We start from the raw sequence: 24032 nt of genomic DNA on the forward strand, positions 1-24032 counted from the left end.
TACACTTACAATGGTTTGTAAATTATTCCTTAATAAACTGTTAAAACCCCAAATTCTCCTATGCCATGTAGCTCCTCTCTAGCATACACTGTGAAGTGTTTAGTATATGAAGCACTCAAGCACTCAGAGGAGAAATACAGAGTCCTCGACAAGCACTATTCTTTTTTTTTTTTTTTCCTTCCTGAGACAGAGTTTCACTCTGTCACCCTCTGGAGAGTGCGTGGCGTCATGGTTCACAGCAACCTCAAACTCTTGGGCTCAAGTGATCCTCCTACTTCAGCTTCCAAATTAGCTGGGACTACAGGTGTGCGTAGTTAACCATGCCTGGTTAATTTTTCTATTTTTAATAGAGACAGGGTCTCACTCTTGCTCAGGCTGGTCTTGAACTCCTGAGCTCAAGCAATCCTCCTGCCTCGGCTTCTCAGAGTGCTAGGATTTACAGGCATGAACCACCACACTTAGCCAGCATTACACAGACTAAATTATACAGTAGAAAGAGCACAGGCTCTGAAGTCAAGATGATCATGTTCAAATACCTGCTTTACCACTTACTAGCTGGATAATTTTGAGAAGTTAATTAAAATTTCTCCAACACTGGCTTTCTCCCATTTAATAGACAACAGAGAATTCATATGTAAGCAGAGTGATAAAAAACACAGTAATTGGGGAATACTTTTATGATGCAATACTTATTACATTTTACAATACTCTTTTAGGAGAAAAAGCAACTCTGTAAGTCAAGGGCGACTTTCTGCAATATTTCAAACCTATTAGAGAATTATCCTAGGAGGAAAATACCATTATGATGAATGTAGCAAAACCTTAGGTATCTGAGAAGTCATACTAGATGGAATCTGTAGAAAGGGGTCTTATTTTGGGGGGACGGGACTGCTTTTGAGTAAATTCAGAAAAGAAAGTTATGAATAAATCTTTTGATTTGTAATTAAAAACTCTCCAATTCATTAAAACGGGAATAACAGCAATACAGGCTGTTGTGAGGATTAACAATAACATATGTAAGAGGTCAAGGACCAAAAATGAGAGGTTAAGGCGGGTGGGAATATAAGAGTTGCTGGGGGGTGGGAGGGGTAGGGATTGGAGCAACATTCCTTCCTGGGCAGGACGGTTCTATTTGGGCGGGTCCCTACATTTAGCCCAATCAATATGTACAATATGGATGATGTCCCCTGATGGGGTTCAGGACATGCTACCCCAAAGTATGGTGCCTTTGCATTTGAGAAAACAACAGCAGCAGGAAGTTCTCCCGACCCCTTCCCTCTAAACCGTGTCATAAAATCTAGCTGATCTTCCCCTGAAAGAAGTCATAAGACTGTCACTCCAGGGACCCGTCTCTGAAGACAAAGAGACATCAAGAAGAATTCAAACAAAGAAGACTTTCGAGTTCCCTCCTGTTTAGTACCATTATATCACACTCCCTTGGTCTAATCACATTTCTGCATGACTATCCATAAAAATACAATTCTTTGGCTCTTCATTTTTGAAGGCTCCCATGTCATATAAAACTTAAATAAATCTTAATGATCTTCTCTTGTTATTCTGTCTTCTGTTATAGATGCCTTAGTCACAAACCTTGCAATGGGTGAGGAAAAGAAATTACTTCCCTATACCCCTTCACTCCAAGAAGCTGCTCTTCTCAGTCACTAATGACTTAAGTGTTGCCACATCCAATGGACAGAGTTCAATCTTCCCATTATGTGAAGCTGACAAAGTTAACCTACTATCTAATTATCGCCAATCTTGTCAATTCTGCCTATAAAATGCCTCTTGGGTCCATTGTACCTCTCACCATCACTAGTGTGTTCATCCTAATCCTTTAATACCTTCCAACAGGTCTTTCTCCTTCTTCAATCTATCTGCCCCATACCTAGTAGCCATTGATCTTTCAAAATTATAAATCAAATGTTACCCCATCATATGCTACTTAAAAATCCTTTGTGGGCTTCAAAATGAAATCAATCACTGTAATCAAAATGAAATCCAAACTCTTTATAAACCCCCATAGGGCTGATGGGGTTTGGGACACACGACTTCCAACATGGCACCTTGGCATCTGAGAAAACAGCAGAGTCAGGAAGGCCACTTTGACCTTCCACCTCTTTCCCTTAAAGAAGTCCACAAAAGAATTCTCTGAGCTTCCCCTAAAGTCGGTGATACTGACCCTCATGAGAGAAATACCCTCCCTATCCCTGGAGGAAAGTGATGCTCCTATCCCTAAAGTGAACAATCTGAAGAAACAGGCATTGTTAGGCCCCGCCCCCCACAGTTTCATTAGATCACACCCTTCTGTCAACTAATCATATTTCTCCATGACTGTTGAGTCTTCATCAGAGTTAACAAAAATAAATACACACATTTCTCTGTTCTATGGGTCTGTACTTGTGAAGGCTCCATGTCACATCAAACTTGTATTAAATGAATTTGTATGCTTTTCTGTTAACCTGTCTTTTGTTTTAGGGGTCTCAGCCTAACTGCACAATAGATAAGAAAAAAGATACTATAGGTGACCCTTAAACAACATGGGTTTGAAGTACATGGGTCCATTTACATATAAGTTTTTTTTTCATTAAAGTGAGACTGAAGGCCAGCTGCAGTGGCTTATGCCTTATTATTCCAGCACATTGGGAGGCCGAGGCAGGAGAATCACTTGCAGTCAGGAGTTCAAGACCACCCTGGGCAACATAGCAAGATTCTGTCTCTATCAAAACAAAAAAAAAAATTTAGTCATGTATGGAGGTATGACTGAAGACCCAGCTACTCAGGAGGTTGAGGCAACAGGATGGCTTGAGCCCAGGTGTTGAAGGTTGTGGTGAGCTCTGATCATGCCACTGCATTCCAGCCTGGGTGACAGAACAAGACCCTACTTCTGAAAACAAAACAAAAAATAATAAAACACTAGTCATGTCTCCCCAGACTCCCCTTCTACCTCTACCAGCCCGAGACAGCAAGCTCAAGCTTTCCTCCTCCTCAGCCTAATCAGCGTGGTGACAATGATGATCTACTCACATTTAATAAGTAATCAATTGATTTCCTTTTCATAGAATTTTCTTAATGACATTCTTTTCTCTAGTTTACTTAATCATAAGAATACAGTACATGATGCACGTAAGTTCAAAACATGTTAACTGACTGTTTATGCATTGGTAAGGCTTCAGTCCAATAGTATACTATTAATAGTTAAGTTTTAGGGGATCAAAAGCAATACTTGGATTTTGGACTGCAGATAGGGTCAGTACCCCCATTCCCAGTTGTTCAACGTCTGCTGTGCTTTTGTTCCCACGACGTCCTTTGAGATCTGGTTCCTGCTAACTTCTTCAGACTCACCACATTCCAGCCACACAGGCCTTCTTTCAGTTGCCTCAGACATGCCAAGTTCTTCATTTCCTGAGAACCTTGAACATGTAGTTCCTTCTGCAAACAAAGTTCTTCCCCACTCTTTACTCATATTGGTACTCTCCTTCTTATCCTCAAAAGTCACCACATCGGTAATTCCTGTCCCTTCTACTTCCTTTGACCAATCTAAACTACATGCCTGTGATAATGCTGATTATCGCCTCTTCCCACTAGACTAAACTCCCTCTTTCTCCCTCTCCTTGGCTTTCTCTGTCTGTATATGTGCATAGTGAATAAATATTGGAATAAATAGAAAATTGAAATCAAAATTAATTACAGACACCTCCACCCATAGGCACTGCTATAATCTGGATGTTTGTCTCCTGCAGTGTCATGTTGAAATTTGATCCCCAGTGCTGGGGGTGGGTCAACCTAATGGGAGGTGTTTGGGTCATGAAGGCAGAACCCTCCTAAATAGATAAATGCCCTCCATTAGGGGTGAGTTCTCACTATTAGTTCCCAGAAAGAGCTGGTTGTTAAGAAGAGCGTAGCACTCCCTCCCTTTTTCCTTCTCTCGCACCGGGAGATTTCTGCACATATTGGTTCCCTTTGCCTTCTGCCTGGAGCGGAAGCAGCCTGAGGCCCTCATCAGATGCAGATACCTAATCTTGAACTTTCCAGCCATCAGAATCATGAGTCAAAGAAACTTTTTTTCTTTATAAATATCCAGCTTCAAAAAAACTACAATGAGATATCATCTTAACCTACATTGCTAAAAACACTAAAATTAGAATGGCTACTATCAAAAAGTCAAAAATAACAAACGCTGGCAAGGATGTGGTGAAAAGAGAACACTTACACACCACTGGTGGGAACGGAAATTAGTACAGCCATTATAATCAACAGTATGAAGCTTCTCAAAAACGAAAAATACAACTACTACATGATCCAGCAATAATTCCACTAAGTATTTATCCAGCAATTCCATTAAAGGAAAGAAAATCAGCATATCAAAGAGCTATCTGGACTCCCAGCATTACTGCAGCACTATCTACAATAACCAAGTTATGGAATCAACCTAAGTGTCCACTAACAGATGAATAAAGATAAATGGAATACTATTCAGCCATTAAAAAAGGATGAGATCCTATCATTAATGGCAACATGATATGTCTGGAGGATATTAATGATAAGTAGAATAAGCCAGGCACAGAAAGATAAAAATTTCATGATCCTCACTCATATGTAGGAGCTCAGAGAGTTGAGCTCACAGAAGTAGAGACTGTGGTTATTAGAGGCTAAGAAGGACAGGAGGGAGGAAAGAATATGGAAAAGTTGGTTAAGATTAAAAAAATACAGGTAGATAAAAAGAATAAGTTCTAGTGTTGTATACTACAGGTAACAATAATTTACTGCATATTTTTAAATACCTAGAAGAGAGAACTTTGAATGTTCCCAACCCAATGATAAATGTGATAGATTTGCTAATTACGTGATTTGATCATTACACATTCTATGTTCACATATTGAAATACAACTCTATAGCATAAATATATACAATTATGTGTCAATTTAAAAAAATGAGTAATAAGAAAAAAAAAATCCAGTCTCAATTATTCCTTTATGAAGAAAAAAAATTCTAGTTTCAATTTATCCCTTTATGTAATAGCAACATAAAACAGACTAAGATGCACACTTGTACCCTGCCAAAGGACACCCCATGAAAACAGACTTCGTATTTTCAACTTAAAGACTTAAAGACTCAATAAAAATAATAATATCTGGTTATGATGCTAGATCTTTTAAGAAGCAATGAAGAATGAGTGCTAAAAAACCTATTTATGTGAGGAATAGAAATATAAAAGAATACTGTCATTTAAGAGGAAATCTTTTGTTATGAACATTTTATTTAGAGTCTTACTATGTATTTATCATTGACTTAAACTGTGCATACCATTCATATAAGGTTAAAAAGTGGTTATTTCTAATTTATTCTTTTTTTTTTTTGAGACAGAGCCTCAAGCTGTCCCCTTGGGTAGAGTGCCATGGTATCACAGCACATAGCAACCTCCAACTCCTGGGCTCAAGCAAGTCTCCTGTCTCAGCCTTCCAAGTAGCTGGGACTACAGGCGCCCGCCACAATGCCTGGCCATTTTTTGGTTGCAGCCATCATTGTTGTTTGGCGGGCCGCGGGGGATTCGAACCCGCCACCTTAGATGTATGTGGCTGGCGCCTTAGCTGCTTGAGCCACAGGCGCCGAGCCCTAATTTATTCTTAATATTGAAATAATCTCAATTGTTTTGGCTAAATTAAACTGCCCTATATGCTGTATTTACATCCATAATGACATACGTAGCATTCCAAGGGGTACAAAACAAAAATCCAAATATTGAACAAAAAAATCCCAGTGGTTGTATTTACTTGCTTTGTTACCTTCAAAGTTACTTAATCATTCTATAACTAATTTTCTCCATCTGTTAGACAATGTTATTTACTGGTACAGTTGTTGGGAGGATTAAATGAGATAATTAAAGTGCTTAGTTCAAGCATATAGCATGAATTCAATAAATAGTAGTGCTGTGAGTTGAGTGTGTTTGTGTCTTACCAAAATTTGTATGTTGAAGCCTTAATCAACTACATTGGTATTCGGAGGTGAGGTCTTTGGGAAATAATTAGGTCAGGAGGCTGGAGCCCTCATGATGGAGTTACTATCTTTATAAAAAGAGACACTAGATTTTAAGGTGGCTCAGACGCGGCCTGGAGGAGCTGGTGTCGGCTCTAGGAGCGAGGGACCGAGGAGTGAAGGACCCACCCGAGCTCACGCCACGCTGAGGGGGTGCCACACAGCTGCTGCCACCACCTCCAGGGTGGGCTCCTTTCACTGAGGACCCAGTTGCCTGGGACAAGGGTTTCATTACCTTAAATGGCTTCGAACCAGTGAAGCTGTATTTCCTTAAAAAGGCAGACAGTCCACCGTGTGAACTATAGAGCTTGTGGAAGATTCATAGTGGTGTGATGCACGCAGACTCCTGCGAGTTCCCCTACGTTCTTAGAGGACCGCTTTGCCATTTGAATCTGAGAGCTGCAAAGTTCCATAAAGAATGGCCCTTGTGGATAATCACAAAGTCAAGAGACAGCACTTGGACAGCATTTGCGAAGGTAGCTGCCTCCAGATCATGCACGGCCCCCTGTACCCCCGTCCCCTGTTGGTGCTGCTGGACGGCCACGACTGCACAGTGGAGACGTCAATCCTGAAGGACATGGCCACCGTGGCCTTCTGTGATGCCCAGTCTACTCAGGAGAGCCACAAGAAGGTGTTAAATGAGGCTGTGGGCACCATGATGTACCACATCATCACCCTCACCAGGGTGGACCTGGAGAAGTTCAAGGCCCTGCAAGTGATCGTGCGGATAGGCAGTGGCTATGACAACATGGACATCAAGGGTGCCGGTGAACTCAGGATCCCTGTGTGCAACATCCTGTCTGTAGCAGTGGAAGAGACAGCCAATTCCACCATCTGCCACATTCTCAACCTATACTGGAGAAACACGGGGCTGTACCAGGTACTGCGGGAGGGTATGCAGGTATGGAGTGTAGAGCAGATCTGAGAGGTGGCCTTGGGAGCAGCACGCATCCGCGGGGAGACACTGGGCCTCATTGGCTTTGGTCGTACTGGGCAAGTGGTGGCTGTTTGAGCCAAGGCCTTTGGATTCAGCGTCATATTTTATGACCCCTACTTGCAAGATGGGATAGAGCAGTCCTGGGCACGCAGAGGGTCTACACTCTACAGGACTTGCTGTATGAGAGCGACTGTGTCTCCTTGCACTGCAATCTCAATGAATATAACCACCACCTCATCAATGACTTTACCATAAAGCAAATGAGGCAAGGAGCATTCCTTGTGAACGTGCCCGTGGTGGCCTGCTGGATGAGAAAGCCTTAGCTCAGGCCCTCAAGGAGGGCAGGATACGAGGGGTGGCCCTGGACATGCGTGAATTGGAGCCCCTTTAGCTTTGCTCAGGGTCCATTGAAGGATGCATCAAACCTCATCTGTACTCCCCACATGGCCTGGTAGTGAGCAGGCCTCAGTTGGAGATCAGGGAGGCTGCTGCCATGGAGATCCAGCGGGCAATCATAGGTCGCACCCCAGAAAGCTTACGAAACTATGTAAACAAGAAATTCGTTGTCAGCTCCTTGGTCAGTAATAGACCAACAAGCAATTCATCCTGAGCTCAGTGGTGCCACATACTGATACCCACCAGGTATTGTGGGCGTGGCTCCAGGAGGACTGCTTGCAGCCATGGAAGGGATCATCCCTGGAGGCATCCCAGTGACTCACAACCTCCCTTCAGTGCCCTTTCACAACCAGCCCACAAAACTTGGGGACAACTGAGAGTACCCCAATGAGTAATAGCAGAGGATGCTGATGCCAGAAGGGTTGTACCTGCCTAATCCATGACTGGATTCAAGAAAGCTGACAATTACCTCATGTGTTAGTTTAACTGAAAATCAAAACTTTATACAAGTCCATCAGTATGAAAAGTGGATCAATTCAAGAAACAAAGGTGCTCACGCTTTCTTTCTTTATTTTTTTTAGACGGAGCCTCAAGCTATCCCCCTGGGTAGAGTGCCATGGCATCACAGCTCACAGCAACCTCCAACTCCTGGGCTCAAGCAAGTCTCCTGCCTCAGCCTCCCAAGTAGCTGGGACCACAGGCGCCCGCCACAACGCCCGGCCCTTTTTTGGTTGCAGCCATCATTGCTGTTTGGCGGGTCCGGGCTGGGGATTCGAACCCGCCACCTTAGGTGTATGTGGCTGGCACCTTAGCCGCTTGAGCCACAGGCGCCGAGCCAGGTGCTCACGTTTTGATTTTAATTTACCCCAAAGCAAAATTGGCTTGCTCAAGGAAGAAAAGTGACTCTTGAAAGCTTTTTTGCCAATAATTTAATAATTGTGATATTTACAAAGTGTTATAAAACAATTAACAGCAGCCATTTCCACAGGTTAAGAACTTTATGTTGATTTAATGAATTTTCCTTTTTAAATACCATTAAACCCTTTATATTAAAATAAAAAAGAGACATCAGAAAGCTTACTTTCTCTGTGCTCTCCACTAAGTGAAGATAAAATGAGAAAAGGGCTGTCTGCAAACCCGGAAGCAGACTCTTAGCAGATACAATGCTAGTACCTTGATCTTGGACTTCCCAGTCCCCAGACCTATGGAGAAATAAACGTTTGTTGTATCCTGTTATATTTGTAGCAGCCTGAACTAAGATAGGTAGCATTGTTATTGTCATTTTCTTTTTATTTATTAAACAAGCATGTGCTTTTCCTCAGAACTTTCATTTTATAAACGAGGAACTGGACATGGATTTAGAAACCTGACTAGATTCACTAGTAAAAATTAACCTGGTTTCAATCCAGGTTTGTGTGATGCCAAAGACTTTACTGTTTAACCTTTTACCAGGTTATATTTTATAATTACTATTTCATTTGTATGGAAATATATTTTAAAATAGTTGGAAATAATTTGTTATTGTTAGGCATTTAAAACTTGCAGTGGTGTTTTATTGATAATTTACATAAACTTCAGTGGTTAGTAAAAAGAACAATGTATTTATGTATGTGTTTCCCCTTAAAAAGCTGTATTGTGGTAAAACTGACATACAATAAATAGTACAGATTTAAAAAAAAAAACAACAAAAACTTAAAGACCCAGAGTTCAAACCACTTTTTGGCAAAAACAAGTTCTATTCAATAATATTGTGTTATATACAGAATGCTTTCTCTGAATGTTTCATGTTTTTATTTTATGTACTGAATAGACTATTAACTGAAGCATTTGTCCTTCAATTCACCCACTGTTAACACTAGAAAAGAGTTCCTGAAGAGTTTTATGCCCTGAATAAAAAACAGAGATGTGTATGAAAAAAGGCAGTTTCAGACACTACCTCAATGCTGCAGAGTACAAATGTTTAATATAATACTGTAAAATGTTCAGAACCAACTACAATAGCAGTTCAAATTTTCCTCCAGTTTAAATGTAAACTCAAATTTGAGGGTGTGAAAATACCCTTTTCTTGCAAATGTCAAAAGGGTATTTTTGAAAAGTCTTATTTAATTAAGCCATTTTGTTTCCATCCTATATCCTCAGCTACAGGAAGACTCAATATTACACTGCAGTTAAGAAGAAAATCTATCATTAGCAGAAACAAATTAAGCTGATGTATTAATTTAAAAAAATCAATTCTACATATCTGTAGTAAGAGGTTAACCTCTAGTACATATCTGTAGTAAGAGGTTAACAAAAAAATTTTTAAGACTCTAGGATACAATCTAGAGTCTTCGTATTTTGATGCTGTTACTGCTTTTCTGTTATGCAAGGACAAGCACGTGCTTAGCTGTATTTCACAGTGGAACATGTTAAAGCAATTTCAAGTAGCAAATGAGACACTCCTGGAATTTTTGTGACATGTATCACCTACTTCTGAAAAATTATAAAATACCAGAAACAGTTCTGCTCATTACCCTAACCTTGCTGCTCAAGAGAACAAAAGGAGGATAGAGAAGAGGAACCTGAAAATGTGTTGTTATTTTGTCAGCTGACATAAGAACAACTGACTGCCACAACAATGCCCCATTTCTGCACCTGCCCCCCTCTTCCTTTCTGGCAAGCATCAACAACTCCACCTTCTGAGCCAGGGAACTCACTGGCAGAAAAAAAATTAAATTCTTTCCTCTTCCAGCAGATCCATAAGACTTGCAGATTCTGTTTGCAGAGGTAATACTTTACTTCCTAAAGTTATTACTCTGTTCTTTCTGGAAATGCTTTAAAATAAGCCAATTATACTCACAGGTTTGTAAATTTTCACTTAAAAGGGGTAACATTTTCTTTTCTTTTTTTTTTGAGGCAGAGCCTCAAGCTGTCCCCCTGGGTAGAGTGCCGTGGCATTACAGCTCACAGCAACCTCCAACTCCTGGGCTCAAGCGAGTCTCCTGCCTCCGCCTCCCAAGTAGCTGGGACCACAGGCGCCCGCCACAACGCCCGGCTATTTTTTGGTTGCAGCCGTCATTGTTGTTTGGCGGGTCCGGGCTGGGGATTCGAACCCGCCACCTTAGGTGTACGTGGCTGGCGCCTTAGCCAGTTGAGCTATAGGCGCTGAGCCAACATTTTCTGATAAATAATATTTGAGTAACATCTGAATATGAACTATGTCAGGAATATTAATGGTATCAAGGTTATACTTAAAATAATCTTATTTTTTAGAGGTAGACAAGAGATATTTACAGAGGAAATAGGACATACAGAATTTGCTTTTAAAATAAGGCAGTGAGAGGGCACAGACTGGGGCCCAGACACCCTGAGATGGGCCATGTGTTGACTATCAAAGCTGGATGATGGGGACGTGGAGGTTCATTATACTATTTATTCTATTTCTGTACATATTTGAAAACTTCTACAACAAAAAAGGGAGATAAAGCTTAATTCTTTTAACTGCCTGCTAGATCAAAGAAAATATTTCACCTAGTCACTGTTCAAATTTATTCAAAGACCTGTCAATCTCAATTAAAAGACTGAAAAAGTATATTACCTGTCATATTAAACCTCACATTAATCTCTTTAAAGACTGTAAACCACTGATCCTTGAAGAAGTTTCTCTCCTTCTGTTCTCTCTGTTTCACTATAACCACTGCTCCTGGAGTTTTAATAGTCAAGTGGGATCTTTTTCAAGATACTTGTATGTTCACAGGACAGATGCACAGAATCCCACAGGTTTAGTTAGTGGTACTTGCTTGCAAGCATGCCAAAGGTCCTTCCTCTGGGTACTAGTCTACTTCTTGTCTCTCCTGTAACCTCTCTCTCCCACACATTGGATGTGCTAGCCCTGGGGGTCAGCTCAGCGTACTGTCACTATTGACCTTCTTGGAGAATAGACATTTGGTCTTATTTTGAGATTGGGGGGGGCGGGGGGAAGTGACAGAGTCTCATTTTGTCACCCTTGGTAGAGTGCCATGGCATCACAGCTCATAGCAACCTCAAACTCTTGGGCTCAAGCAATCGGTCCTCTTACCTCAGCCTCCCAAGTAGCTAGGACTACAGGCGCCTGCCACAACATCTGGCTGTTTTTAGAGACAGGGTCTCACTCTTGCTCAGGCTGATCGCAAACCGTGAGCTCAGGCAATTTACTCACCTCAGCCTCCCAGAGTGCTAGGATTATAGGCATGAGTGACTGCAGCTGGCCAAGATTTTTTTAATTTCAAAATTTTCCCAAAAATTATTTTAATTTTACTATTGCACATTTGGTAATAAACTTTCTGAAACCAAAGTTTGAGTTCTGAAGATATACTTATGATAAAAACAGCTAAGTAATATTTGCATGTGAACAATTACCTTAATTTATAGAGCTTTACAAGTGTTTTCATTAAAGAAAGAGATGGACTATGGCTAACCAAAAAATGGAATTAGGAGTCCCATCAATAAGAACTCTAATGAGCATGAATTCATAGTTACATAGACCTTAAAATTTATTCTGTGTTTATCCTATAGCCAGAATTGTTAATTTCATTTATTCTCACAAAAGTTCTATGAGTAACCAGTACTATTATTATTCCCAAGTTATAGATGAGCAAGTACACTCAGAGGTTAAGTCACTTGCCCAAGGACATACAGCTGTAATGACTCAGCCAGTCTGCTGAACTTCTTTTCAGCAGCCTGTGCAATAACCTTCCTTTAACTGTTGTAGCTGACTCACCCCTCCATGTTTATTAAGTAGAGGAAACAGCTCTATAACCTGGGGAGGTTAGACTTGATTTTTCTATTGGTCCTGTATCTGTACATTTTACAAGACAGAGAAACTGAATAATGGAAAACAAGTCACTTTACCTGTTTGACATGTCTCTGTAGTAATACCGTGTTTACCCCCAAAATAAGACACTTTTTTCTCAAGAAGACATAGTAGGGATTATTTTCAGGGGATGTCCTATTTTTATTAAGTATAATACAACAATCTATATTTATTCAAGTACAGTTAAATCATATTCTTCTGGAACCTAACAGAGGGAGCCAACCTTGTTGGTGGGGCTGGCGCTAGTGATGCGTGAACTCCTTTCCCCTAGCCATGTGCGCAATAGGATGCCTCCCACAGCGGGTTACCACACATGCACCCATGCAAGTGCCAATGGCTCAGAGAAAGGAGCTGTTGCAGATAAAAGGTATTCCAGTCTTCCTTACCACTCCACACTGAAATGCAGGTCTTACTATCAGGGTAGGGCTTATATTTAACAAATGCATAGGAATCGTGCTAGGGCTTATTTCTGGGGTAGGTCTTATTTTCAGGGAAACACGGTAGTAGCTTACTCTTACACAGCACTTCTACATACATACCAGGCCCTGCTGTCAGCCCTTTATGTGTACTAACACAATCCTCACTGCCAATTTAAGGATGGAGGTCCTATTATCATCTTCATTTTCCAGAAAGGAAAGGGAGGTTCAAAGAGGTTAAATAACACCCAAGTTAGCATTTCAGCACTCGCAGCCTGGCTCCAGATTCCATGTACTTAGTCACCTACTAGCCTAATACCTACACATATACTGGGATTAACCGGAAATACGTGGCTTAAGGATTAAGCCTGTATATACCCTAAACAGGAGCAAAGTTATTATTACCACTTATACTATTTTTCCAGGTATATTTTATAGTCTATTCTTCAGTATCAAAATTGTGAAAATCGTAATGATCAACATTAATTTACTAAAATGGACATTGTTCTTTTCTATCTCTATCACCACGTAGGATTTGTTTTTTTTTTTTAAAGATAGAGTCTCACTCTCTTGCCTGAGCTACCCGAGCTAGAATGCAGAGACATCATCATCGCTCCCTGCAACCTCAACTCCTAGGCTCAAGCAATCCTCTTGCCTCAGTCTCCCAAGTATCTGGGGACTACAGGCACTACCACACCTAGCTAATTTTTCTATTTTTAGTAGAGACAGGGTCTCACGCCTGCTTAGGCTCTTGACCTCGAGCGGTCTTCCTGCCTTGGCCTGCTAGAGTGCTATAATTACAGTTATGAGCCACCATGCCCAGCCAACCACACAGGAAATTTTTAATACATAATATGTATTAAGAGAAAATTAAAACAAAGGTCACTCTAAACTCAAGATTTTAACTTATCAAATTAGTAACATCTCTGGGGCTAATCAACTCTAATGAACTTATATAAATTACTGCAGAATCAACTGGAAAATTCTTAAATATAAAAACCAGAGAAAAAGAGTATGGTCATCCTATGACCATTTTCCTTTGCTGCATGTAGTTAATAAACATTCCCAGCACTATTTTAAAAAACAAAGGAGAAGGCGGCACCTGTGGCTCTAGGAGTAGGGTGCTGGCCCCATACACCAGGTGGGGTGGGTTCAAGTCCGGCCCTGGCCAAACTGCAAAAAACCACAAAGGAGAATCTCTATTCCTAATAAAGTTAAAAGACAGTAAGTCCAGTGGTTAAGTATTCAAAGGTGTAAAGATCCTCCCATCTCTAGAACCTGAGTGCACACAAATCTGAGGGCAAGTCAGAACTCACATGACTCTCTGATCAGCACAAGTAAAAGCTACACGGAGAAAATGTAAAGACTACATAAGTAAACAGCTTATTTCCTCTCTCCCATCCACAAGTGCTGAGGGCCCAGTGTGTGCCAAGAGGTACAGCAGCTGTAAAGATGTAAACATTGCTCAACTCTTCCTTATTCTTCTTTACACCCTCAGCCTGAGAAGGGAAAATGACAAGACCAGGAAATGCAGTCTTCATTCAATGAATCGCCAAATTTCAAGAGACATGAAGAAGGCTTGGCGCCTATAGCTCAACCGGCTAAGGCGCCAGCCACGTACACCTAAGCTGGCGGTTCGAATCCTCAGCCCGGACCCGCCAAACAACAATGACAGCTGCAACCAAAAAATAGCTGGGCGTTGTGCGGGCGCCTGTGGTCCCAGCTACTTGGGAGGCGGAGGCAGGAGACTTGCTTGAGTCCAGGAGTTGGAGGTTGCTGTGAGCTGTAATGCCACAGCACTCTACCCAGGGTGACAGCTTGAGGCTCTGTCTCAAAAAAAGACATGAAGAAGCTGTCTGGGGAAAGGAGGCTCTCCTAGACAGACAAAAGTGAGGCTAAGCATCCAAGAGACGTACACACTGTCCCATTCGGTAGCCATCAAGCTCTGAAGGTGAACACTCAACTCAGGCATTGTCAGCCACATAATTGTGGATGCCTTGTACACATTTATTTCAGTCCACTCTGGGCATATGGTCCTCACCAAAAGTTATTAGAAGTGAACCTATTGTCACGCTCTCCAATATGCATAGAAATAAACATCCTCCAGCACACAGAGCACTGCCCTCAGCAAGCTGTTCCACTCAAATGCTCAAAAAATGTTTCTGGGGGAGGAAGAGGTGGGTAGTGAAGTGCCTAATCATTCAGAAGAAGTTTCTCTGGAGTTATTTGGACATTCAAAATACAACATATTAGCTAGTGGTAAGATCTGCTAACATTTCTATCAAAATGGAGAGTCCCAAGTTTCCCAGTCCTATTCAATGCAACCCCTAAAGAAGAGTGAGAAGATTCTGAGCACAATCGTTGTTTTCCACCAAAGGGTTATTAGTACTAAATTTTCTAAATAGAGAATTAAAAATATTCATAAAATAAACATTTTTTTCTGCTGTATGTTCTCTGAATCCAAAGCACATAATATTGCCATGCTAGCCCAACTGTTCTGTTGCAGAAAACAATAATATCGTCACTCTATTTTTTCTACACAAACCAAATCAGCCATGGAAAGGCATAATCTTCATGTGAAGATAACTTTTGGGAAAACTATTCTTTTTAAACCTCTTTGGGCTATTTCAGCATTTAATCTGAAGGGGGAAAAAAAGGTGTACAGTAACATAAACCTGCATATTGCAGGTCTGGAGAAACAAAACATTTTTAGACTGTAAGGCACTGCAAAATCCTCTCCAGGTAATTACTGATGCTGAGACAAGTCAATCTAAAAAAAGAGTGAACATGAGAGAAACTAGAAGATGAAAAAAACCCCAACAAATTCAGTCACCCCCTACAATGTTGCCACTATTCTCCAAAATCACTGAAATGGCCAAGAGCCCACAGGACTACTTCTCTTTAATTTTATGGTATCATTTCCAATTTTAACTGATATTTGGTATTTCATTTCACAAAGACACAAACAGTGGAATTACAAAGAGTAGCAGGAAAAACTTCACTGCTAAGACATGTCCCCCAGAAAAGGAAGAAAAAAAAAAAGTAGCTATCAAAGTTGTCAGACCTGCTGGCCAAAAATAACTTTTTTTCTTTCTTTTTTTGAGACAGAACCTCAAGCTGTCCCTCTTGGTAAAATGCTGTGGCATTGGCTCGGCGCCTATAGCTCAACTGGCTAAGGCGCCAGCCACGTACACCTAAGGTGGCGGGTTCGAATCCCCAGCCCGGACCCGCCAAAAACAACAATGAGGGCTGCAACCAAAAAATAGCTGGGCGTTGCGGCGGGCGCCTGTGGTCCCAGCTACTTGGGAGGCGGAGGCAGGAGACTCGCTTGAGCCCAGGAGTTGGAGGTTGCTGTGAGCTGTAATGCCACGGCACTCTACCCAAGGGGGACAGCTTGAGGCTCTGTCTCAAAAAAAAAAAAATGCTGTGGCATCACAGCTCACAGCAACCTCCAACTCCTGGGCTCAAGTGAGTCTCCTGCCTCCACCACCCAAGTAGCTGAGACCACAGGTGCCCACCACAATGCCTGGCTATTTTTTTGGTTGCAGCTGTCGTTGTTTGGCAGGCCCAGGCTGGATTCGAACCCACCACCTTAGGTGTATGTGGCTGGAGCCTTAGCCACTTGAGCCACAGGCGCTGAGCCAATAACTTTCAACATGACATACATTTTCTCTTTCAGTTTTATTAATGGGAAAAACACTTTCCAAAAAACTGTCTGGTCCAAGATAAACTAAGCAAATGATATGTACTTCAAGTTTTCAGTATAGAAAAAAAAAAACTGACTGCTTTATTCTCTTTGGTAAGTCCGTACGATGAGTGTACCTCATGCTTTTAGAGGGAGTTATGTTGGGCATTTCTATTTTTTAACTCTCAAGTCCTGTAAATAGCCAAAACTTTGGAAACACAGACCTCAAAACTTCAACGTAAAAAACAAGTACTATTTAACTTGGCCATGCAACACACATACAGATGGCCAGCTTCAACCCACCTCTGCCTCTCTCTCTCTGTAAAATGCTTCTTCTGTCCTCTCATCTCCCTCTGTTCTATTTCCCCAGCTCACTGCAAATAGAAACTCAGTGGTTTTTTCCGTATCTTTTTCTTTGTTCTACACTTTTCCCTAATTAAACTTCTCATATTTTCTGTGAGTTTTAAAGCTCCTGCCTGGGACTTCCTCATCTAATGGACGGCTCCACTTGTACCCTCATCCCAGGACACAACATCTGCAGAAATAAAGTTAGCAATGGCAGTGGACAAGGCATTGCAAACTTTACAGGCTGCAGCTTGCCCACCTTCCCTGGCCCTCTGCAGCAACCTGTGGAACCCCTGCTGCCTTCTTCACCCACTCCTGCCACTGGTGACGGGCCTAAGGATGCTCTGCAAACAGGTCAATCTGCTTCAGTAACCATGATTCCAGAGACCGGCCACTCTCTGCTCCTGCTGTCTGTACCTTTGCTCACTCAACAGGGTCCCACTGTCCAACTGTCATTTATCTTCTGACTGAGTCCTTGCTGTGTGGGGGCCTGAGCCAGGCACAAGGCCTACACAGATGGCTATGACAGGGCCTTTATCCTTACAGTCCTCAAAGACCTCACAGTCTACTCATGAAGGAGAAAAACACGGTGCAGATAACCACAATTTGATATGATGAATGGGACGTGGGAGGTACTAAGGGTGCTAGGTAAGCAGAATCCCAGGACAGCACGTGCTCTCAGGGGATAAGAAGAGCCATGCACACTGGCTCATGCCTTTAGTACCAGCACCGTGGGAGGCTGAGGCAGGAGGATTGCTGGAGCCCATGAGTTTGAGGTGCCACACGTGTTTGCTTTTGTTATTTTAATTGACATATAATAATTGTACGTGTTTATGGGACAAGTGTGGTATTTCTGTACATGTTATATAAGGTGAAATGGTCAAATCAGGGGAATTCGTTTATCCATTTCCTCAAACATTTATCATGAATTCTGAACGTTCCCAACACAAAGAGGAGAGACAAGGCCCAATAATTAAGTCCAGAGGCACATAAACATTCTGTGTGAAAGAGAAGATGAAGAAGCAAGAGACTGAGGACAGGAACAGTGGATTGGGGGACAGTAATTGCTGGGATTGCTTCCACAGAGATGTGAGCACAGACAGTGGAGGAGAAGGAAGCGCTGCCCAAGCAAAGCCTTATGCAGGACAGGATGCGGTGCCCACTTGGCCAGACCCCAGAGGGCCAGGGAGGAAGTCCCAGCAAGCTGACGTGTGGTGCAGGAGCAGTGGTGGAGGCACAGAGCCGTTCCCTTCCTATTGGTTCCAGTTCCTCAGAGAAATCAGGGGAAACCAATCAGACGCAGGAGCAGGGAGGGGTGTTGGCATTTTGAGAGTAGAGGGGAAGGCATGAGGACTGCAGGCCGGGCTCTAGGCCCTCTAGTCAGCTGTGGATAACACCCAAAGTGAGACCTCAGAAAAGAGTGTGTTTCCTTTTAGCCACAGCCAGCTGCTCAGGTGCGGGCACCGCAGGTGGGACTGAATTTAACCAATTAAATTTTGCCAACAACAGAGGGAGAGAACTGCAAGGGGTTATCCACACTATTTTAATACAAAAAAATTAAACTTCTGTGGGTAATAAAAAAGCAAACAAAATTAAAAGGCAAATAAATAACTAGCTGAAAAAAAGTCTGCAATAAATATGACAATTTGATATTCTTAATATTTAATACCCTCATTCAAATTTGTTAAGTACATTAAAGCCCCAACTGAATATGGCCAGAAACATAAACAGCTCACAATAATTAAAAGCTAATAAAACACATTTAATCTGACCGCCACATCTCAAATAATAATCAAATTTTATTTTTGCTATCATGTTAGTAAAGACAAGAAAACAATACTCAGGAGCCATGAAATAGATCCAGTCACATACACTACTAATCAAAGTGGGAGCTGGCATGTTATTTCTAAAAAGGTAAGGCTTAACACACACCAAAAGTCTTAAAAAAGGCTTAGACCCTAGAAGACTGTAATCCTAAGAAACTCTATAGAGAAATAAATGCTTACTATTGCATAAGTTATAATTAGCACAATATTGGCAATGACCTAAATTTCCAACAACGAGAAAACAGTTTTTGTTTTGTTATGCGGTTTTTGACCAGGGCTGGGTTTGAACCACCACCTCTGGCATGTGGGGCCAGCACCCTACTCCTTTGAGCCACAGGCGCCGCCCAGAAAACAGTATTTTTCAAAAGTTCCAAAACGTTATGTTAATGACATGGGCAATACGCATAAAAAAAACAAGGAGCAAAATTATTTGCACGCTGTACCAACTTTTATACTGGGTATGTGTGTGTGTGTGTACATAAAGCTCAAGACGTCTGAGGTTATTTCAGACCAGTGATTTTATTTTTTCCTAGCAACTTTTTGGATTTTTCTAGTTGTCTTCAATTGGGATGTACTGCTTTTACAGCTATTTTTAAAAATAAAAATTAGGATGTTTTCATGTTCATTAAGGACAGTTCATGTTAAAAAGACCTGAGCATTTGGTTAAACATGAGCTAACCAGCAGGAAAAGTAACTTAAAAGCTCTAGTAAGTGTCACCATTTCCAGAAGACTGTGCAGTTCCCAACACCATTTTTATAAAGAAAACTGAAAAACAAGAATGTGCCTAGACAAGGGTGACGGGTAGAATAAAGCATCTACCACCAGCTACCGTGAAAAGGCTACAGGAATGTGACTTCAAAACTTAGGAAGGTCAGTGGAGAGTATGGACTGTTCAGTACACTACAGATACAAACCCCCGCAGACCGGCTGGCTCAGAGGGCATCCTGCAGAGGATGTAAGACTTAAATGGTTTTTCTGAGATAGGAGGCTAGAAGTACAAAAAGCGGACACTGCCAGAAATTCTTGAAAATGATGTTTCTCAGAAATAGTATCTGAACTAGAGAAGACTTCATTTTAAAAACAGATATTTCATGTCGGACTTGGACAGTGTGTGGGGAGGGGCCATACCAGTCCTCTCCCTGTCCTGCTCTGAGCCCCAACTGACATCCCAAATTTAGAGGAATCTTTCCAGGGTTCTGCAGCATCAATCAACTTAGCTTTTTAAGTTTTCCTCAAACAAACAAAACAACACTAGGTTTTTTGGGGTTTCGTTTTAAAGTAGCCTGGTCTAACTAAAGGAGAGCTCTACATGGAGCCCAGGAAGCAGAGGAAATCTCAGCAAGATGTTAAGTCTGTGGTTCAGAAGGAGAATGGAAGTTAAGGGACTAGACACAAATGCAATACATAAAGAAAACTCAACACTAAGGAAACTGAAAATCAGTATACATTTTGTTGTTTACTTTTCAGTTCTTCCCAGGAATAACTGGCAAAACAAAAACAAAAACAAAACAAAAACCACAGGTTTTGAGCACATACGTTTCTGGGTTTAATCCCTTGCTGAAATGCTTGCTAGCCCGGTGTCTTCTTTAACCCTTTGGGACTGTTTTTTCAGCTCACAGGTTGTTGTGGCTATCATATGCTATGGACACAGCTAACATACGTCCTTAATAAGTAGCAGTTTCCTTCTTTCTTTATTAGCATTTTAATAGAAATAACAAGATTGTTTGATGAAAATATTTCCAATTGTATATAAAACCAGCACATTGTACCCCATGATTGCATTAATGTACACAGCTATGATTTAATAAAAATAAATAAATAGGGGGGCACCTGTGGCTCAAGGAGTAGGGCACCAGCCCCATAAACTGGAGGTGTTGGGTTCAAACCCAGCCCTGCCCCCAAACTGCAAAATAAATAAATAAAAAGAAATAGCAAGATTATACTCATATAGTGGTACAACTGATACTCTGTGCCACATAAATTTTACTAAACAAAGGAATGAAAAAAATCCTGACGGCAAGCCAATATGTTCAAATGTTGTTACTGTTTGATCAGTTCATTGAAATTGCTGCAACAATTCTTATTAAAATATTTTTACTTTCCAATAAAAAATAAACATAATTAGACCTAATAAACCTTCACATAGTAAGTTTCTAAGTGTCCCAATTCCATCTTATCTACTAGAGTAATTACTTCATGAGTTTTCTAAACTGGAATTAGAGACTTTAAAGTGAATAATGTATTAGTAAGTATCCCATGCTAATCTTTTTGTATACAAATACTTTAATCTTTAAGAAAAATGGAAAAGGAAATTAAATAACTCAGTGTTATTCCAAATTTTTACTTATTTTCCCTACTTTAGGGTAAACACTATTTTTTCTCACGTATAATCAGATTAATCAAATTTCGCACGTTTATATTTGTAGCATAAGCATACCTCTACAGGGAAGCCAGATGAATACTGAAGTATGAATGACAGTTTCTCAGCTCAGTTGGGCACCTGACCTCTCCCTTTCCCTGGACATCTATAGAGACCACCAGGCAATGACCAGTCTTCTGAGAAGGAGCAAACTCTATCAGCTGCCCTCAACAGTTTCAGGAGCAGAGCTATGAGATCCCACACTTTATTTTCCAACACAAAACTCTAAAAAGCTAAGACAAAATCATGAAGTTCCATATCAATTCAATAGACACAACTTGTTGAGCCTGATATCTAAAATCTTCATAGAACTCTCCTTTCTCTGATACTAAAATTTAGTTTTCTGAAAAGTGTAATTTTTGCTGTCACGTTTATACCAGGTTCCAGAAAAAAGGTAATGATACAGATCGGCTGTCGTTATTTATGATACCAAACACATATAATAACAAAAGGTTGTCCTGATCCATCTCTGAAATACACTGTTGCTATGATTACTGAGCATACAATGTGGTATATAATTATAATAAGAAATCACAGGAAGATAACACTGAAGCATCACAACTCTCATTTAAGACTCTATTATTATGTAGTTTAAGACCTAAAAGGCTGAGAGTGCCAATTTCTCTGTAATACAGAGCTTCACCTTTTGCAGGTCATGCCCAGTATGACATCTTACGATAGGGTATTAAAATAAAGATTCAACTAGGTCTTAAAAAAAAAAAAAAACTGTCTTGGAACCAAAATTAACAACAGGATACAAGTATTTTTATACTACAGGACAAAGACACTAAGTTTATTCAGGCACTGCTACACAAATATAAACTAACTTTAAAAAAATTAATATACACTTAAAGTCACAAGAAAAAAGCTAAGCAGTCACCAATGAATCAAGATTTTCAGCAAGTTCTTAGATGAATAATTTATAACATTAAAATTTAATACCAGATTATACTTATATGCAGATCTTTACCCTCAGAACTGCTACATTAAGATACTATGATCAAAAGAAGAAAAAAAATGTCATTTATTATACATTCCCTATAAATAAATACTTTAAAAATAAACACTGAAGTTCTCACCCCCTATGTTACTATCGGTCTTTTCCCTAAGTACTTAACAAATAATGAAGAATGTGGTGATACCTCTTGTTCGAATTTCATTTCCTTAATGCTCCAATTTTTTAATGAATTCCTGGGGTATCAGTTTACTTCAGTTAATCTAAGCTTAAAGAGCTTGAATCGTTTTGCTATGCTATGTAAATATGGATATGAGAGAGGGAGAAAAGGAAGGAACTTCTCTTTCAATTCAAGTTTGATATACTTCATTCTGATTTGTAACCTCAAAAACAGCATAACGTTGGCAGAGTAAGAGACTAGAGATAACATGTACTTCTTTCATTTGTTTCCATTTAAAAATAAGGGGCTTCCACCTGACAAAACATGATATATATTATGTCATAATACATGCCACCTTAAAATCGTAACAGAGAGATTCTAAAAATGCAGTAATTATTTAAAATCATCCCTCAGTTATCTTCACAGACAGAATAATAAACTACTCAACCAAAAAAATGTACAATTAATTTTCAAGGTATAATTTCACAAGTTCAATATCCTTACATAAGTATATATAAAAATGCCACATGGAGATGTCAGTAAAACCATGGCCTCTGGCCAAAAGATGATAAAAAGTACCCTGAAGTTCTGTAAAATCATGAAAAGAATGTATGTTTTTTAACCTGTATGAAGCCTTATGATATTTTCAAAGCCCATACTAAAAATCAGCCATTTTAGATGAACCCATACGGTAACATAGAATGAATATTAACTTTATACTGTCTTTGGTGATGGCTTAAATATTTAACCATATTAACTGCTTCTTGAAAAATGAACATACTAGTAGCAAGGGATGCTGACTCAGATTTATGGAGCTGCACTGGATTCATTATTTGAATAGCTAGCATTACTTCCCTGGTGTTTTATATTTATTTTTCAAATAAATGTTGCTTCATAGAAAACATTTGTTTAGTGAATTTCACCTGATGCATGAGAAGACACACATTATAAATGCAAAAGTCCTATATTTCCAGGCAACATTTTTACCTGTCTGATTTAGTAATGATTGCTTGTTGGTAATATAGAGAAACTGTGACTAATAATGCTATCATTAAAATGTACTGCTTGTAGGTTCAAATTAAGTTGAAATTTCTGCTTTTTAATAACACATCATCTGCATACCATGCAAATATAGCAATGTACCCAAGCATGTAGTTTTAAATTTTAAAGAAAAGCAGCTAAGAAAAAACAAAATAAAGTTCCACCTACAGGGAGTCCTCTGACTATTTTCGGTGAGTCCTGGAGATGACATGGATGTGAGACCTGAACAAGTAAACAGAAGCTCAGTGCTGGTCAAGTGAAGCCTCCAGTCACCAGGCAGCTTCCCTCATGTGCCTCTTCTGGGATGCAGAACAAAGGAAGTAAAGCTGAAGCCAGAAGCAGGTTTTTCCAAAGAAATTGTATTAAGCCTGTTAGTTTTCTGCTGATGGCTTAAGCAGACATACATCGGAATCTACTGCCTCCATAAAAGCAGAATGCAAGCTCTCAGGGGCTCTAGTGTACAAAGATGTATGCACCGATCTGGGAGCATACCAAATGCTGCTCAAAATGGGGGTAGGGGAGCTGAAAATATACTAAATCCATCTGAATTTGTCATCCAGGCACAAAGTTGCATTATTAGCATACCAAAAGAGACACGAAATCTTGCTGTCTAAAAGTAGTAACATAAAAATTAAGGATCTAGTTCATTACATAACACATAAGTCTTGTTTAAACTTCCCCCACCTCATTTTAAATGTAACTTTAGCCTAAAGCGTCTTTGAAATTCAGCAACACTAACCAGTGGCTTGGAATACACTACATATAATTTAATAAGTATCTTAAATCACAATTCCAATAGTTACGTGCACTTGTCTGTGGTCCTTTCCTTTTTCAAAACAGTTATGCTCTAAATCCCACTCCCTCTATGTCCTCTGAATCGCAGTTCCATCACTCAGCCACTTTTTCACTCCAACCTCTCCTTTTCTCTTTTTATACAAACATACTAAAGTTTCTCCCAAATTAAAAAAATTCCTGGCTCGGCGCCT

The 24032-nt window shown here is 40.3% G+C and overlaps 1 protein-coding gene and 1 pseudogene across 3 annotated transcripts in view; one reads left to right on the top strand and one right to left on the bottom strand.

Annotated features, from left to right (window-relative positions):
- Positions 1-24032, bottom strand: part of DTNBP1 (dystrobrevin binding protein 1) — a 136437-nt gene that overhangs the window by 33035 nt on the left and 79370 nt on the right. The gene's annotated exons all lie outside the window — the stretch shown is intronic.
- Positions 6330-7762, top strand: LOC100964041 (annotated as a pseudogene).

This window comes from Otolemur garnettii, unplaced genomic scaffold, assembly GCF_000181295.1.
Source record: "Otolemur garnettii isolate 467f Iridium unplaced genomic scaffold, OtoGar3 scaffold00026, whole genome shotgun sequence".
Taxonomy (NCBI): Eukaryota; Metazoa; Chordata; class Mammalia; order Primates; family Galagidae; genus Otolemur; species Otolemur garnettii.